Source organism: Diprion similis, chromosome 6 (assembly GCF_021155765.1).
Source record: "Diprion similis isolate iyDipSimi1 chromosome 6, iyDipSimi1.1, whole genome shotgun sequence".
In the NCBI taxonomy this organism is placed as follows: domain Eukaryota; kingdom Metazoa; phylum Arthropoda; class Insecta; order Hymenoptera; family Diprionidae; genus Diprion; species Diprion similis.
In genome coordinates this window covers 8,156,174-8,175,453 of record NC_060110.1, presented here as the reverse complement: position 1 = coordinate 8,175,453, position 19,280 = coordinate 8,156,174, and positions in this window count along the sequence as shown.

Genomic DNA, 19,280 nt, shown 5'->3' with positions numbered 1-19,280 from the left:
ATGTAATAGACATAATTATCTTGTTGATTGCGAATATACTACACATCGCGTGACCAGGATAAACAGATAAACAGTGTTGTAATACTCCATGATTGAGATTAGGATTATATTCACATATTTATAGAGTTATGTGTCCAATATTTGCCACGGTGTCTGTATTATATGTACGTACCGTACGTATAGTAATCCATCCTAACAACCCGATTCCATCTCGCAGCGAGGAGCGGGGCAATTCTGTAGCCCTTCTGGTCCAGTGGACACAAACCAATACCCTGCACACCCGCTACGTCCGGGTGGAGAGCCAACTCTCCCAGATGTCCAAGCGTAGCATTGGACAGCCCAGCCAGACAGGTAAAGCCGCATCTCTTGCACTCGGTACTCCGGCTTGACGGACACTTCATTTGTAACTCGGATTAAATTCCGAATCTGTTAATTTATCGTTTTGTTTTTACCACCTGCCAGAATGCGGCCCTGAATAGCAGGCTCGTGTGACGTTGATTGCCACCAAAAAACGGAAGGAAAAAAAAGTTTCTTTCAGTACCAATAGTTTGGCTCGTATAGCAGAACGAGCCGAGAAATATCACGATAGAATCGATCTTTTGACGAGCTGAACAGAACCTTCAATCTCTACGTGAAATTTGACACTTTGACTCCATGATACATGCTATCCAATCTCACTATGCAGCTTATACAGTGACGTACCGAAACGAGATAAAACTCTCCATTTTTATCTCTTTCTCTCTCTCTTTCTCAGCTCTCTGTAACGGACTTCTTTCTTCGTGTGCCTTTTCTTACGTGTATCGATCTTTCCCGTTTGTTCATAATGCTCGCGATATACCTGGAGGTAAAGTATTTTTGTTACGATGATAAGAGATTATAAGACGTTATAAGATAGTATGATAATTTAATATGACATTACCACGCTAAGGACCTGCAATGTGAATGAATTATATTGCAAACCGATTGAACGGAGAACACACACCTGACAATATGGCATTTGAAAGAATAGATAGTACGCAGTTTCACTGAATTTCATTTCAATAATGAAGCAGGTACCAGACGTAATATCCAACGCACCATTCCACGTTATTCGCGATATGAAATTTCACAATTCTCGCTAGAGAGCCGGGAGCGTGAAGGAGACTGTGATCTCTAGTGGCTCAACCTATTTTTTGTTTCCATTTTTTTTTCAAAGCCTCCTACTTCTTTCTATAAAGTACCTTTATTGGCTCCAGATATACAGCCCCTTTATCCTACGAAGCTCTTCTCCGAGACACGGGCAGCTCTCGAGAGCAGCAGTATAATAGTCATTGACATAAACTACATATTTGCGATCTTTCCTTGTCCCATTTTCTTCTGATGCGAGGCTTTGGCGTGGCAATAAAAATCCTTGAAGCACGATCGAGTATCCCAGATATATTATACACCAGCCCCGTTAATAATCATGCCGCGACTGAGTTGTGCAAGGCAATTTTTTCTCTTTCTGTACCCAAGATATATTTCACTTGCTGGTAGATCTTTTCTTGAGCATGGGGATCATGTGTAGATTCCAACTCGGGGAACTGTTCTACTGATACCAATACATTGGGTGCGTTGTGTGAGATACACCCTTAATTTTGCAAAGACCTGGTCCCGCGTAGATTAAATTAGGGGAAGCTGCGATGGGCAAGAGGTACAGGCGAGAAGGTGATCTTTGCCACCATTAGCACTGGGTGGTTCCCTGCCAAGAATCTGAAACTAAATAAAACTCATGGCGAGAACCGTAAGCGTGCCCCGTTAGCTACAAAACATAATCTCGTAAAAGAGGGACCAACGGTGAAACGTGCTCAAGCTTCAGCTTCCGCTCTCTTTATTCCCTTCTGCATTATACCGCTCGATCCAAAGTTATCGTGTGAGTAAAATAGCGGTTACTTCAACCCAAGGCAATCAATTTTCTCACGATGCGTGTATATTGTTCGTACGTATAATTTACGTGTGGCTGGATAAGGTAATTTAGTAAACTGCTACAAAATGGACCAACCTTCGTCGAAAAAGCTTGAAATCAGCTTGGAAAAATATTTTTGAATAGCTCGTATCTCCGTAAGTGTATCGCTTGAGCAAATAACCGTTTTTTGAAAGTATAGAATATTTTTCCACGCTCAAAGACTACGAGTAGGTAGCAAATTGTCTTAAAATACTGTTTCAATTTGGAAAGTATCTTCTGTAACAAAGCAAATTATTATACCCTGAAAAGTGTATGGCGTGCTGGCGAAACGATTTTGTTTTATCGCATCCAACGTTTCCGTAGAGCTTTATGTTCGGCACATTATTCTGGCGGTGCAGCTTTCGTTAAACGTTTTTTATGGCCATGATACCCGGCGCTTACTCATGGTCTCCTGTTTAGTCACTGAGATTATATTATCGGTGTACAGTACGTCGTTATCTTATTAACCGTATCCTAACGAATAGATCTGTAACTACGGATTTTCCTGTCCCTAGCCAATGTCCAATCGCATTGATTCAGCTGTTATTTTGAAAAATATAGAAATTTGGTAGAAACGGTCAAGTATAGGTAGTGAATGACCATTCGGTGACCATTCCTCGGTGAAACGTGTATTCATGGGTGATTCAGAGGCCCGAATTGTCCTAATTTATTGTACCTCGAAAAGTTGAAATGAGTACGTTTAAGGGTTGTTTGCTCATAGGTTGGTGATATTCGAATTTTGAAGATAGCGGTATGTAGCCGGTGGAGATCGCACGTAATTCGAAGAAGAATTGGAGAGGAGCAAGCAAGTCCTGGGGATCCCAAAAACGGAAGGGGCTATAAATAAGATTAGGCGCCATCTTGAAACTAATGAGTTGAGAAACAATAGGGAATCAAGGACTGGTTCGCTCGGTCGCGGCTCCTTCGTTTTACCTCTTTTTACCTTTCCCAGTCCACTTCCACCTCTCATTTTCTATGCAATGCCACCCTCGCTTCCTCGTCTTCTGTTCTCGCGTCATTGTATAATCTGACTGAGCCAACAAAGTCCTTGCGACGGACGCTAACCACCCGGCTCTCGGCGTCTACGTCGAATCGTCAAGTAATCGTTCCTCATGTACATATCCACCGACTAACAATACTTGTTCCTACTTCGCGCTAGCGCTAATTAGCCATTCATTATGCCACTGTGGAGTAACAATGGCCACGTCTGCACACGTACCTGAATACATCGTTGCACATCTCATGCTGCTTCCACATTTTTCAACACAATGTTCATGCACGGTTCCGGTTTAAAGTACCACCCTGTATTAAGTACGCCTGATTGAAAATTAATCATGCATACTTTGATTGACACTTTTTGCAAACTGATTACATGGACATTAAGAACATATGCTGAATTTATAGATTTCTGGTGTCATGGTGTGAAATGTTAGCCACGTAACGACATTATCTGTTGCTCTAATTCTCAAGGATTGCCAATGTAGTATATCACAATCGATGGTTTTGTATAGAGTCGCAAGAATGTCGTCGACTATTCAGAAAACTCAAATTCAATCTCGTTGGATTTAAACTAAGCGATTCAACCTCCACACAGTTTGAAACGTTCAGCTTTGGTTTCTATTCATACCTACCTTGTACAAGTGCAGTTCCAATTCGTGAGAATCGAATCAACGTAATTACACGCCAAACGGGTGAACAAGGCTTATCGATTAGTGCATTCTCCTTCGTTATGTTTGACGATTCCTTTCTCTTACGCGGTGCGTTAGAAACAAATTGAAACTTGATCTTTATGTCCCTTTTCTGTACAGTACGTGCAGTGTATCTGAGTAAAAACTTGTGAGGTTCATGTATATTCGCTATGCGAGATGCATAAACTCATAAGTATTTACGGAAACTATCTCTTCAGATAAGAGCAGATCAGCCGATCGTTTCGTTTGAATAAGTTAGAGCTATGACTGGTTGAGGGAAGAGTATAATCAGGTAATTAGCAGATACGAGAGTCAAGTATGTGTGCTTCACGCCTGGGTTTTGGAATTATTGTTAACTCGAGTAGCACCCACCCCTCGACCTCTCAAAGCATTCCTATTATACAAACATCCACTGATAATACAATGCCTTAAAAATGATCCACTCGACGCTGATGTATTCACGCTTTCTGTTCCAATTCCAAGTCCCTATGCTTTCGGTGTTTTATTAATTACCTTGCTAACTCGAAAGTCCTTCATATGCTCACGTATATCCGGAATTCACAATATCTTCATGCGAGCAGCTTATCGTAGAATACGCAATTTTTGGCAAGAACTCGTAATTTATTTAATTCGGATCTTCTGAGGCTGCAGAGGATGAAAAGACACGGTTGAACAAAACTGGTTTCCAACCACGATGTTAAAAGCATTTTCAACAACGATTGCCAATAATTTAGATATTCGTATTTGCACTAGCTCCAGCATCAAAACAAATTCATGCAATGATGTGATACAAGTCACCATAAACCGGTACATTTACGTTTTCATCAAAGAATGATATTTCTCGCGGATTCAATCGGATTATATTTGCGAATGCGTCTTCATTTCACAGCGTAGTTTCCAACCCTTAAAATTAGTCGAAAGCGTCAAATCTAATAGCGAACCATTCGACGTAGCGAATCCAACTAAAGTTGGGAACTGGACAGTAAGATATAAATGCAGATGAGCGCAACCGAGTAGCAGTCATCAACGGAGATACCTACGTCAGTGCATGATCTTCATTCCTGTTACAGTCAACGGCTTTATCCAATTTGGATTCTCTGCGTTCCAAATTACCAAATACGAATTACGGTGACGTACACGACGTCCGCCATCCATCATTGCATCCCACGATATGACTATTCTCTCTCTTCATGTAGACAGTACACTATACGCATACGCATACGCATACAGTTACGCAGCTATAATAATATATATCTACGCGTCTACCGTCTAATTAATCCCCAGTTGGTAAAGCGATAGGCACGGTATGCGGAGCTCTTGATAGAATTATTATCTAAGAATTAGCCCGTCATTTATCACGAGAAGTTTAACCGAAGCACGTCAAGCTGAGTCTTGAGGGTTTGATGGAATTACGAATATTGGATTGTCCCTTTCATCTCGGATGAGTGCTGCTTGACGGTGGGTATCCACACAATAAGAAAATTAATTAAAACTCACTTCAGAGTACGCCGTTATTTTTGCTTCATTCATTTCGGATCAGTCACGCGGGAAAATTACGTTCCCATCCCATGATTATACTCCGTTGACTAATAATTATTCGTCTAGTTATCATGGATCGATCACTTAAATTAATAATACCACAATTCTCTAACGAGAATTATCCAAGCGTTAAATGGCTGGCAGATGCAAAAGTATGAAGCTGGAAACCTGTACCGCGGAAAACCACATTCATGCAGTACCAACAATATAATTATCAACTGGACTGTGATAACGAGTTAGGAGCTAACTAATGAATACCTACGCAAATTGATCAGTTAACCGTATGCTGTAGTGAGTTTCGAAGTCCGAGTATTTTACTCCGGGCACGAAGGTAATTGCACAGGTATATGTATATAGACCAATTGCCGCGTGCATGAAAACTGTGAAAACAAAGCGTAGAATCGAAGGGTAGAAAAAAAACGCCTTGTAATTGAAAAAATCCAAACTTTCATGCATTCAAACTTACCGAAATCGCTGCCCGCGGGTTAAACTTGGGTTACACTGCAACGGTTCGGCTAAGCCGACAGGATTTGTGCAAGGATTTGTATAATTCGTGCAAGCTAAATTCAACTGTAACCGCTAATGTTGATCCTTTTATTTATAGTTGTACTCAAATCTCTGGAAGCTGAAATAAGCTTTTCAAATCTACGTGAACAATGAGGTACAATAGATAGTTATATATATACTCTCGCAATGGAAATGTAAAACAACTTTTCTGTTTCGTATAATTAAACCCCAAACAGTCTGACATAATTTTCAAATTATATTCTAGAAAAAAAGAAGAAGAAAAAAAAAGGGTTTTCTCGCGACCAAACCCATCAGCGTACGGCGTAAGTGTTAAAAAATTGCTTTACGTGTCGCGAAGGGGGGCTGTAACAGTAATTAAACTGTCGTCGCATCGACGTCCCGCTGGGGCAGGTGACTGCAGATGTGCCACTATCAAAGTAAAATTAAAGCTTTCAAAAGTTCACCGTACTTGAGACCAATTTTAAGTTTCGACTGACCGTTGTCGTTGACCGTAACTGAAATTTTTTTTTGCCGTTTTGCAACCTGATTTTGCAGCCTGAATTGAATATCAAAACTCCACCTCAATTTTGTCTGCCTTTTTTTCCGCACCTCTGGCTTTTCTAAGTGAAAATATTATTATCATCATTCTGAAAATAAAAAGTTGAGTTTTCAATTAATTTCAAGATTTTTGAGTACTATATAATTATTTAGCACTTTTTTCAGATGATGTGTCGACATGTGTGTGTTTGTGATCAATTTTTGTCCGGTAATATCAGGCGACAAATCAACGGATCCTGATGATCTTCATCTCAATCAGCGCAGTTTTTTTTAGTTAGGATTGATCAGATTTTAAAAAAAATTATGCGATCCATCAGCAAGTTACTTCCAAAACAAGGCATTTTTTGTTCAAAACTTTTACTTGCGTGATTGTAGTTGCTCTGTAATTTTATATAATTATGATTTTGTTGATTTTTCTTAGCAGCACTTTTATTTACTATAATTTGAAAAGTTAGAATGACAAAAAGCCAGTGATGTCCTGAAATGAACATTGGCAGATGAGCGCGTTACGTGCTCATCGCCATTTCACCCTCCTCTATTATTCATACTTTGACTTTTATCCCTCTCATCTAAAAGCCTCTCCATTTCGACAGGCTATACAATCCCTCGCATATCCTATGCACCCCTGATTATCACCTCTTATTCGTAGAACCCTGATCCTGCATTTTGCTTTCCGCACTCACTTACACTTCCTTCTGTTCATTCGCGACACTTCTGATCCATCTTCAATACAACAGATTCCGTCTTTATTTCCCGACACCACGCATAGGTTCACAATCAACAAATTACGGGGTGTTATTTCACCTTCGAAACCCATATTTATCTCAATTACCTCAATCAAGAATCCCTTATTCTCGTTGTTCTAAACGCAAAAGTAAGCTCGAACCTAGCCATACTCTATTCTTTTCCACTAAGGAATAACCGACCCTCAAGTTGTTACAAGTGTGTCAGCTCTGCTCGGTATCTGCATTTTGAATGCTTGAAATACACTTGAGACTATGCATTTAAAACTACGCCTAATAGAAACAGTTTCCTTGTTTATGACGGCATGGACGTGCAAGTTGGCTTAAGCCAGCATGCGCTTCCCTATCCTCGACTTTTATGCATATGTACCACCAATTTATGACCAACCTATATACTACAGCCCTTCCCAGGCATTTGCATATGCTATAGCCTATATTCCTACATTCTATTGTCTGAACCTTTGAATTTTCGTAATGACGGAAATAGCAAAAAAAAATTTAGGACTGGTGCGTCTAGGCCAGTCAGTTTTTCCTCCTTGTTTATTACGTGGTTATTTACATCGAGTGAAGAGCAATCTACAAAATACTTTAGAGTAAACGTTAAGTTAAACGGGCGAAAACCTCTTGACTAATTTTATGCCTTGAGGGAATTCGTAATTATGAGTAGAGTAAAACAGCTTCACAGAATTAGCAAATAAATAGCCACAAATTTTTGTCAAATTTCAGCAGTCCAATAAGTCATAACAGAATTAAGTCCCTCGGGACGTAGGTAGGGTGAGTAATTTAGTAGGCGGTACTTCAGGTACGCGAAAGATGACTCTTGGCCTTTTGATCAACAAAATTTGCACCGTCAGAAATTGGACTTTAAGATCTTAACTAGTTCAACTGGAATGAATTATTCAGAAATTTTTTTAGAAAACAAGAGACGAGCCTCATCACCACGCAAGCACCGAGTATTTATGGCACGTCCTTTGAAATCATCCTTCAGTCTGCTCGATTCCTTTCTCGCCATAATATTTTCTCACTTCAAATTCATCTCGCTAAATTTGAATCAACGAATGATAAATTTAGTTACGTTCAATCAGTGAGATTTAAACGATGAATTATACATGGTTGCAAGACAAATAACAACTAACCGAAGGATAAACGGAGACATTGATTTTTCAATGCTAAGAAACAGGTAACCGAACAGCAGTCATATATCGAAACAGCTTGCAGATACTCGATTCACAGTGACTCGGCAGGGGTAGCAACAAATTCGCGTTTCTAGTAACGAGAGAATTCTACAGGTCCTGTATATACCACACATTTATGTACTATCCCTTCGCGTTCATCGATTGCTCGCTCAGCCCGATTCTCGGGGAAAGAGTAAGAGGGACACACGACGAGAGGTGCCTTTAGGAAATTACACGTCAGACGTCATCTTGTCAAAGAGTCCGCCACACCCTTGCAGCAGTGTCGTGTCGTTGTGGCGCCCAACGCTCCGGTCTGACTCTCTATCGAGGGCCTTTGAGGTTTCAAGGTGCAGGCAAGATTCCAGAAACTCTGCAAGATCCTCACCGATGCTTGTAAATGTCTGCTCAAGACGCCCGTGAAAGTCAGACGAAGAGGTTCCGACGTGCGGTTTGAATACAGGTGTGCATAATATATATTAGACACTGCATTTAATCAAATTGCCATGGAAGCTTTGTCGAGAGAGAAACGGACTATTTCGTTTTATATTTGAAATCACGCCGGTATTCTATGTACGATATTTAATATATTAATATATTCACGATGAGCACTACGATATTCATATTGGAATAGCAATACCGATGCAATTACCGACAGCAGCGTTATACAGGCGAGGGGTATTGACTTGTTGAAATCGCCAACCACTTTGGAAAGCGGTCACTTTAAAATTACTTGAAAGCAGTTGAGATTACTTGAAATCATGTGTAATCGCGTGAAATCGCTTAAAATCATTTATTGGTTGTGTTTCATTTGCTCATTATCGTTCTTGGTTTGACAAGTTTTGACCAAGCGAACTAGGCATGAATTGTACTCTCTGAAAGTAAAAGCAGTTCACGATTGATACTACCATTGCATATTCGAGTATAATAAAAAATATCACTTTTCCAAATAATACTATGCAGAAAACTATTTTATCATCCAAAGCGAAGTGATATCTGTAATATAATCAGGACATCCTCGTTAAGTTTGCATACATTTGTTATAGAATTATAACTAGCATCTGAAAAATACTGTTTTTCAGTCGTGAAAAGATATCCCAGGATACATCATAATTTATTATCATATAATATACGAAGGATTGACTTGTGTGAATTATTATCAATGCAGAGACGAGGATGGCATAAACGAGTCTCGACTTCCAAGCGCATAATGACGGAGGGCGCAGTTTTCAACCAGACAAGGATATCAATTGTTGAATGTCTTTCTTATTAAAGTATTGTACAACTAAGATTAATAAAGAACAAAACGATATGAAATCAGAGGAGGCAGACGAACGAATGTCATCCCTTCTGATCTGTACGTTTATTGACATTTCCAACAAGAGACAATCCAGTTGTTTGCCCCAGAGGATATACAGCGTGAAAATCCTCTTTTCACTACTGAGGCTTCGAAAAATCCTGAAATGGCAGCCGTAACATCGTAGGACCAGCCACTGCGAATACCAATGAAGGTTGACCTCTACTTTTTGATTCGAACATCACTTACAATCGCTTGTTAATAATACGTAAATACTGCAGGGTCTCAAACAATTTCATGATGTACAATTTTCACTGAATTGTAGAAAGTCTTTACCCACTAATTGGATCCGCGAAAATTCAGAAAAGACATCCAGAAATTCTGTAAATTAAGAGCTAGAAAATACATCGAGATTTTTTCGTATTTCATCCGTCACTTTTGATCAGTTGATCGCAATGACTCAAGATCGTGTGCAATCGTTTTCTCGTCATAAAATAACGTTGATTGAGGGAATAAACAAATTCATTCTTATATTTTTTACAGTTGGCTAAGATATTGTTCTAAAAATTTGAAGGGGTTTGGTTGATTTTTTCTTTTTTTTTCGATTGTTGGGGCGAGAACCTTTTCTTCTCAGAATTGATATTCGGGAGAATCAATACATTAATTGGACCCTTAGGACTTGAAGAAAACATAATCTCAATATCGTGGCAGCGACGGCAGAAAAAATAGAACAAGATTGTTTTTCCGTTATAACTTTGAGCGATTATTCGCAATATTTTGGGGGTATTTACAATTTCTCAAACCTAGAAGATAAAGTTCGAACTAAAACAACAATGTAAGCTTTATTTTAAACCTTGATTCTTTTACGCGAAACAGTCAACCAACAAACCTTTAAACTCTTCGGTTTCCTTAGACAAGTCAAAATTATAATTCTGCTTTTTAAAAGCCGTGGACTTCAGAAATAACTACTCAAACATTTTAGTACAATTCGTGCAAATGCAGATGAAAATTCCTTTAATTTTCGGTTTCACATTCTTTACTTTCCTTCTAACTACTCTTGATCTTGGATGCGTTAATTGACGTGAACTTAGACGTAAATGTGTGTCAGAAAGCATCAACGTACCCTGACTAATCAGCTCAAGCTTCAACACGGCGAAAGTGAACTGTAAGGATTGGACAGCTCCATCAGTGTACAAACTTCATCATTGCATCAAGTTCAGCTATCACAGATTTCTCACAAGAGGCAATTGACAAGCGTCACGAGTATCAAGGATCAGGTGCTTCACTCAGGAGTAAAGAGAGTGAAGAGGAAATGAGACAGATTCCGAGTACCGTCAGGAACATGGAATATTTTAGACGTGGCATAATCCATCTTGATAAATGATAGTTGAACGTTGTATTCCTGACGGACAACTCCGAACGGCTGAGTAGGTGAGAATTGATTGGTTCAAATGGAGATTCCTGATTAATCCTACCTCCTTCCTGCTGGAGTCGTACGGCCTCTGGCTACAGGCGATTTGATGCCAACGTAACTCGATGCTGGTGCATCCTGGATGCTGGCTAATTAACCATTGGCGAGTACACATGGGAGCAATATCTGGCGTGTAGTATTATAGCCAGCAAACAATAGACGAGCCCAACAACTGTATGGATTCTGGCCGAACCAGTGTACACAGTCACAAAATAAAATAGTTTACTCTATGAAGGCTGTAAAGGAGAACTTCTTAATCAATAAAATTGAACCTGACTATCAAAAAGACCGACAATTTTCTTTCAACAACCTGAAAATTGTTGAAAGTTTCACTGGCCTGCATGGAACAGTTGTTAGTTTGGACTTCTCTCTTGCTCAAAATTATCTAATATACAAAGCTGGTTGGATATGGTTGTTAAATAATTGGGCCGTGCACTTTTCATTTTCACGACTATCGATAGGGCCTGTTTATTTACCGTACGATTGTAATGCATCATGAATGGAATAAGATGTAGCTAATTTGTTCGGGACACGGATAGGAGCTCGGGTAGCTACAAAGAACATTGAAAGTTGGATATCTAGCCTGAAATTGGCAGGACGATGATAAGTCGATAATGTGCACGACTTCATCGTGGTTAGCTGTCCAGGCGTGAGACCAACGATGCATTTAAACCGCAGGGCTAGAATCATCGACGCTTATACAACACGGTGACATTACTGTTCGACGTCTCTATCGGCGATGCATGCATTATATGTAGGATACTAGATATAGTAACCTGAAGTTCCACCGAGCAAGGGAATGCTAATGTGGTTGCCGTTATATATTATATGTATTATATATATATATATATATCTTGGCAGCGTGTCGCTCGCATCGACGAGACTACGCGACGTACCTGTAAATAATCTTAAACTGTCAAATGCACCAGTGAGAGTTGAGCGACGGTATGCGTATGTTCGTGGCAACGGTTTTGAGATGATAATGTGATGCTTTGCCAATATCAGCATCACCCATTCAGCGCTTATCTCGGATATTCGATGTTCGCATTTCCTCCTTCTAACGAAGGGGGTGAAAATCTGAGAGATTTTTAATTACACAGATTTATCTAATCACCAGATTGTCATTGAAGGTTTCGAGCTGAAGGTACAATAATTGCACCGATCGATCTGAATGAGCAGAATCAGCCAATCCATATTATAGTTAGAGGGTGCAAAGCGTGCGATATGTGGCACTTGGAGAATGATTTTTTGAGAATCTAATTTAGGGAAAGTTGTCGTGAAAGCAGAGTACATTGTGACTCGGATATAATCACTTGTCGAGAGTGCTTGAATTAATGTCCTCTTGCACCCAAGAACAGCCAGAAGTATCAAAGTCAAAGTTGCCACCCCTGTTTGAATAATTACTGAAGGAGTATTTTGACGTGATTTACATTTATCTGCAGATATATTCTCATCAAGATTCTTCACGATATCGGGAAAATTTATGTAAAACAAGTAGTCTAGCTGATATTTCAGATAAAAAGTTTCACTCATTCCCCACAGTGTCAAAAGAGCTGTATAGTGCAAACATCACTTAACGACAAACATACCTCCACGTTTTTGGTTCTAAGCTTTTGAAGCAACAAACTCGTTTATATATTATTAACGATAAGCTTTGTAGTTTTTTCCAGCAATTCGCTCCGCGCGTTGCCGAAAGTCTGCTCGATAGAAACCCTAATAAGCCAAATATAGATTGCCAAGTGCTTTCAACCCTTCAGCTTGACTGACCTATGATTTCATGCTTTTTAGAGTTCGAGAAGTTTTTGGAACATAAATATTCATCACTACGTTTTGTATAATTGCATCAGGCAAGCCGCAGTCGCAGAATGGCGTTAGACCCAAGAATTATTATCTAACGATAAATCGATACAGTATTTTGTAATTGAATGCTTGAATGCTGATGAAAAGGATTGAGATTGTTTTACCTACATTTTGGACCTTTTATTCCCGAAGAAAAACCCTCTAAAATCAGTACTCCGAATGTCTAGAACGAGATCAATAATTACTATGCAGGTTTGAATGTTAAACTCATTGTGTAGTGTGACTGAAACGAGATATCTGGTTATGTAATTTGCTAAATAACGCTAGTTACAAAGCGAAACCGTTAACACCGGTTGATCCAACACTGCACAGCGGTTAAACATGACGTTCTTGTGCGAATTCGGCGCCTCATCAACGATCTGTTCCTAATAGACTGTAATTTCGCCTATTACAGCTACCACTGGCTAGGTAATTAATAGGTCCACTGTCGGAAGCATCAGAATCCGCTCTACAGTTCCCGTGCAACGATGCAGAGTCACGATCCATCAAGCAAAACTCGATTCGCTTTTGGGCAGATGAACGCCAGCTTGACGAGGATGAGCCTCAGCCTCAGACCGAACTGTATTCAAATCGAAATAGCAAATTTCGAACTGATTTAGGGTTGAGATCAAGGTTGTATCAGTTCAACAAATGTCCGGTTACAACTGAAACAAAAATATTTATAATCGAACGGTATCTGTGATCCATGACGTAAATAATAGAGCCAAAGAATTAAGTATCTCTTCTCGCCATCGTGTTAGTATACATGCGCAATTTTTTTTTTTTTTTTTTTTAAACCGCAGTGTATGTAGAAAATTTTTGTCATACTTGGGAGTAAAGAGGGTGTCAGTAAAACGTATACGATGCACTCACGTGCGGAGGAAGCTTATGTGTATGTGACCAGTAGGCATAATGAAAGAGGGTCTCCTTATAAAGTAGAACCTACTGGTGGAACTCTCTCATTAAGCTCATTAGCCGGTACTCTGTTTCATTAGCGAAGTGGCAAGACGTAGCGAGCAAAGAAATTTATTACCGCCGTGTTTTCCTCTACACGTAACTTTCCTCCAAAAGCACTTTCTCTATTTGCTTTGTACCCAAAGTTTCTAGCGCCGCTAAACACTCGACTCAAGTTGGCGGTGACGCGCGCTAAATCCTACCTCGAATACACTGCAACGGAGTTTATCGAACGATCCTTATCCTTGTATATACGGGCTGGTAAATGACCTGGTAAATAGCGAAAAATCTACTCCGAATATCGGTTACTATAGATTATAACGCACACATGTTGAAACATATTTACAACGATATCAACACCAACGGCGAAACTTTTTCAGAAGTAAGTATCGTGCTCTGGAAAGCAGTCAATCTTCAAGCAGTTCACCTTTAACTCAACGATAGACATGTAGTTACCTGCTTCCTCTCGACGCTCGCAGCTCGAGAGCATTTTAAGTGGTAAACGATAGCTAATCGTCTAAGTAACGAAATGCTTGCAAGGCAAAGACGTCTTCTGCAGTGGTTTTTCTTCTTTATTTTCATTTTCTTCCTTGACACTTGCATTTTACGGTTTGCTTTCTTTTCTTCTCTTCTTCTTTTTCTTCTTGTTTTCACATTGCAAAGGCGGATTCAGACTGCGTCAAAATTGGTTACAGTAGAACGTTCCTCAAATTTTTTCATTGCTTTAAAAATGACACTGGACTTTTATTGACTCAAATTTTTTGTCGAATCGACGTTTTTCAGGTCTTAGATAGGATGCTGATCCTTCTAATCATGTTATAGTTTAATGTAATAGTTAAACTCACCATCTTTACTCAAATTACTGGGTAGTACATTAACGTCTGTACATTATGATCAGCAGTCGACTAGTCTCGAAAGTATTGAAATTTCTTGTTTTAAAATTTGTAGTGTAGATAAATCCGAGGAAGAGAGTGAGTAAAATATACCCATGTATTATGGTTCTCTGTGATTCTGTCTCACGCTTCGCAGGTGAGTGTTAAAGTATGCGAAGAAAGCTCTGGGAAAGAGTCTGCCATTGACATCTCGCTGTTTAACATATCTTTTCAATTTTTCAAACTTTTCCTACATCCGAATCAATCATGGCCACTGATAGGTTGATAAATCGGCCCTTTGACTCCCCATAACCTCCCCTCTATCACCTTCGAATGTCGTATCCAGGAAGAATATGGTACAACGAACGATATCGTGCCACCAATCATTCAGCTCTCTTTGCTTACAATTTTTTCTTCACTTTTTTGTCCTTTTATATATATATATGTAATTTTTTTTTTTTATTTGCCATGCGAAATATTTTCTTACACATCCCTAGGTTGTGCCGGTAAGTTGCACCCGCATCCGTAGATCAGGTATAAATTTATCAACTTATCGATAATTTATCACGGAAAGTAAAAATGTGACGTGGACTTTTCTAAACTACAATTTGGTGGCGATCTAATCGGAAATCATTATTGTAATACCATCTGATGTTTAATTTTCGAATTCATCACAAAAATTGTTCTCTAGTAGTTCACACCAGCCAATGTTGGTCAGTTTTGAGAAGAAAACTTTCTACAGGGTACGATAAAGTACTTTTCTCTTTCTCTCTTCGGAGAGTACAACGCTTCGTTCAGTTGAGCAATGATTTAGATTTGGGGCTAGACGTTCGATAACCGCGACGTGTCGTTGGCCAAAATATTCAACGAGGGCACTGCTAGATCATCAACTGTGGAGCCGAAGTTGTAACCTTTCAGGAGTTAGTCCGCAGTTTTGAACGCCTAATGGAGCGGAGGGTAAGACGTGAGGTGGCAAGGTTGTGCTGTGCTAGTATATAGTTGCTAACTGCCGCCTAATCTTGACGCGATTTAGCACATTAGACTGTATTGTTGGCCGGCCACGAGAGCAGCACAATAGAACTGCTAACTAGTTAAGTTGAAGTCCCGTACCAGAACACCAGAGCAGAGCAGCCCTCGTAGCCGTGAAGCGATATCCTTACGCGTCAAGAACAGTGGGTTGAATTTTGCCAACAAATTCGACCGCACTGACACAGAATATCCTCCCTTATTCCGCCCCGCGCCCCAAAGCTTTGCTATTGTGCCAATGAATTCTGTCCGCGAGGGTTACGTGGAGATTAAGTGTTTCTAGCTGAGGATTTGTACGGCGTCGCCGAATCGTAGCTGCAAGAAATACTACTTCCTGTACATTTCTCTGCCTAAAGTGAATTGGGCTTGGAATTTGGTTAATCGTGGGAAGTACCTAGGATCGAAGTAATTTCCCTGCACGAGGGGTTAACTGATCGTCAGTTTGTACGTGTATCAAATTTCATTGGATTTTAAGGTTTTCAAAGAATTTGTGGGATTTCACCGATTTCAGGTAATCCACGTCACTTCATGAAACTCCATGGGATATGACAAGCACAGAATACATGTCAAAGATGTTAGAAATTTTTTAATGATTTCACAGGGTTTCATAAGTTTTCAAAGAATTTAAAAATATTTTCATGTGATTTCAAATTTTCAGGGATTGCAAGGTGATTTCACACGACTTTGCGAGATCTCTGGGGATTTCAGAGATTTCGAATTATATCGTAAGATTTCAGGAGTGCATTGTACACCAGATTACCTCGTCCCTGTATTATTATTACTATCAAGAGTTTGCATTTCGTTGGTGATTATGATTTCGGTTATGCTGTTTGTGCAGCAAACTGCAAAAGGTTTCACCTCCTAATCGCGCATTCGTGTAAATGCCCGAGTGTATTGTGTTTCAGAAAGTCCTTGCAGGGTTAGTTAATCCGGCAAGTAATCACACGAGTAAATCCAATCTGCAATCAGACTACGCGACTTGGCTTACGGTAAATTACTTTAATATGCAAATCGCCCTGCAAAACGACGACGCAACCTGATCAGGACTGAAAGGTGTTTTTGAATGAGCTCTACTCTCTAGGCGAAAGATAATGTTTGTTTAATTAAATCTAACAGTCCCACGCGCACTTGGTTATCGCCGCGATCTCCCTCGAAAATTTACGCGTTGGCCATTTCGCCACGAAGAGTATAAGGATACTTAATCTCTACTCTAATTTACCATACACCCCACTTGGAGGTCGATATTTACTCACTCATAATATAAGGATGTTGTAGATTTGTTCAAACAAATGTTAAAATTACAGGTAGAACACCCTCATGTTGAAATAGCTAGCAATAATTGCATTTTCGTTGGTAGTCAAATTTCGTGCAGTTTATATTACACTCGAATGTTTATCCTGAAGACTAACGAAAACCAAATCTCACGTGAAGTGATTAAATAGTGCGTTCCGGGGATAAAGATTTTTTATTTGCTTCGTGATAACCCTCCGATTTTGAAACGGACAGTCTTACACGTCATTCTCGCGCTGAGTCGCAATAGACAGTGAACACGAAAACTTTAGTTATCGATGTGGGCTTGTCGTCATTACGCAGGTTTATAATGTTCGTTCAGTTGAAATAATAAAGTCAGTTTTGAATTTTATGCCAGTAGTTACAGAAACCGCTTGCAATTTCATATAAAATCGATTCCGGTTAAGCCGATTTCACACCCATTACCGTCGGCCCCAATGTAGTACCAATTCCTGTACCCTGATCGAAAAGGGTGAATGTAGCAACAACCTGGACAGTCAGCAAAGCCTTAAGAAGGGTTGATGAGAATCTTGATGTACTTGAAATGAAGATAGAGTGAGTATAATCCGCCCACTTAGCATCTCATTGCTATCTTCTATCAAAAGCAAGATTCTACCAACCATTGTTCACTCCACTTCTTGAAAGATCTACGGAAGGCGGCCATCAACGAGAACGGTTTCCAATTCCAATGTACCGTTAGTTATTCAATTCTCAGCGTAAAGCTCCAGACGAAAGTTTGTACGAAATATGAGTAAGCCACGCGTTAAGCAAGATCTGAATTCGATGTGATCATTCACAGCGATCATCCCTCGAATTTCATGCCCGAAAAAGAAATTCTATCATCTTATGTCCTTTGTAATGTCTACCGACAAAATTCGATTCAACGTTACGCCATCATCGTCTGAGACTACGTCGAAGGGTCTATAAACCTTTAATTGATAAGGGCACGCCGTCGTTGGTGAAACTTTGCGGGGAAATTTCATGCGGTGGTTGGGTTTTGCGTTACATGCGCTATCGCGGGGGCTTCAACGTGGATTGAACTTCCAGAAACCGGAGTATTGAAAGCCAGGAATATGGTGTACAAGGCTGTTACGATGTAACTTGAGACTATTTTCGCAGGATTGTTTAACTATGCTACTCCTTATCAGGATTCTGAGTTGGCTTAGTAGTTCCGTTCTATCGTCACTATAGTTGGTCCGAATTCTTCTCTTCTAGTTGATACCTACCAACGTAGCTACGAAAATACGATTTGCATTTGATATAAGTTACAAATAGTCACGGTTCGGGTTCTTGAATATCTAAGTCACGTACTGCCAAGCTAAGTTCGCGATTTAGACGGACCACTGGGTCGAGAGGTATGAACCACTTCGTGACGCTTACAATTCGAACCCGATAAGGTCCAGGGTCCAAGATAATTGCTCGCGGTATGGTAAGGTAACGTTCAGCGTTTCGCTTGATCTCTTCAATGCAAATGAGCCATTCCTTGCAAAGTTGCCAATATTGTGCGGTGAATGTGTTTGCGTTACAGGTAATTAATTATCGTCGATGTACTGCCGTACAGTAAATAACGCAGTGCCATACCGTATTTAGGTTTATTACCGAATACCGTAATAATTTGATATAGTGGTAGGAGGACAAAGCCCCCCTTCATAATGAATAACTTAATGACTGCACACTAGCTTTCCGTTCGGTGTATTATTCGCGGTGTTGGTATATCCGTTTTTGTAATCAATTACGAGTAAGCTCCGACCAGAAAATTCCAATTAACTGTACAGATTTCACGATCAAACTTCTCCGCGTCAAGGAGTTAAATAAAATGTCAAATAAAAAATGAAGAGACTTACTAGCGTATCGATGCTGAAAATTTTAAATTCCGTATTTTCATTAGCACAAATTGATCATATCTATCCACATAATTGTGCACTGAACAATAATGTCAGGTTCATTTAGCACTGCAAGTGCAGTTGGCTTATTCATACGAGGTGACAATAACCTCCTTACCACTTACAGATCATGGCAAAGTTTAAGCTTACATAATCCAAAACTTCTCCAAAGCCTGAGCTGTTAAAACGAATGCTTGCAGCAACTTGGTAAGAGCGGAACAATCTCGAAATCAATTGGATAATTTTTCTCTGGGCTGTATAGTCCTCCTCGTATAAAAGTCAGAGAGAAAGTTTTGTCTCCGCTGAAAAAGAAGGAGGGAACAAAGGTAATAGGATAAAAAAGGGTGAGATTTGGCAAGTTTGGCAAAGGTCATTCACGGAGTCGCGCAATGGTTCCCGATCGCCAAGATATTCCCTCTCGGTCAGCCGCACATGTCCGCTCTCACCGATATACGTACACATAACAGTCATCCCCCCC